The sequence below is a fragment of the Microtus ochrogaster genome (assembly GCF_000317375.1).
Source record: "Microtus ochrogaster isolate Prairie Vole_2 chromosome 14 unlocalized genomic scaffold, MicOch1.0 chr14_random_1, whole genome shotgun sequence".
Lineage (NCBI taxonomy): Eukaryota > Metazoa > Chordata > Mammalia > Rodentia > Cricetidae > Microtus > Microtus ochrogaster.
The window spans coordinates 31291249-31291838 of NW_004949096.1; the positions used below are offsets into that span (position 1 = coordinate 31291249).

The 590-nt window shown below is 46.1% G+C and overlaps 1 protein-coding gene across 1 annotated transcript in view; it reads left to right on the plus strand.

Annotated features, from left to right (window-relative positions):
- Bloc1s6 (biogenesis of lysosomal organelles complex 1 subunit 6) overlaps positions 1–590 on the plus strand; it is a 14753-nt gene that overhangs the window by 6849 nt on the left and 7314 nt on the right. The gene's annotated exons all lie outside the window — the stretch shown is intronic.

Sequence of the window (590 nt, forward strand, 5' to 3'; positions counted from 1 at the left end):
GGGTTCCCTGACCTGTGGGAAGTCCAAGGACCGCCCACCTCCGATTTAATTCTCACACAGGAATTGGAAACGGGAACGCCCTTCAAGCTGCACATAGATGGTCTGTGAGCTGACTTCCCTAACTGCTGTGTGAGAGGCAGCCTCTCGCTCCAGGCCTGTTTCTCATCCCTTGTCTCTGTTTCTGAGAGTAAGGTTCCTTTTCCGTTCTCTGCCACTCTCTGGGCCTCCATCACTTCTCCATCCTCAGCTTCTCCTAGCAGGATCGTTTCCACTGCAGACTGTGATGCAGAGTGTACTTTACCTCCGGGAGAACAGTGTGTCCGTTAGTGGCTGTGTTGACACTCTGACTGCAAAAGCACAAGAAACATGGCTGGATTTGTTGGCCATTCTCTCAGAATCTGTGTTGTAGCTGCCATTTTCCTGACAGGAAGACACATTGCTGGCTTGTTCTTTCAAAAAAGGCAGTAGTGGCTGTTTTAATTTCTGGGTTATGTGGTATGTTTTTGAAGCAAAATGTTGTTTATAATTTTGTTAATATAAATATGTTTTATGTTTAATAACGTGTGTGTGTGTGAGAGAGAGAGAGAGAA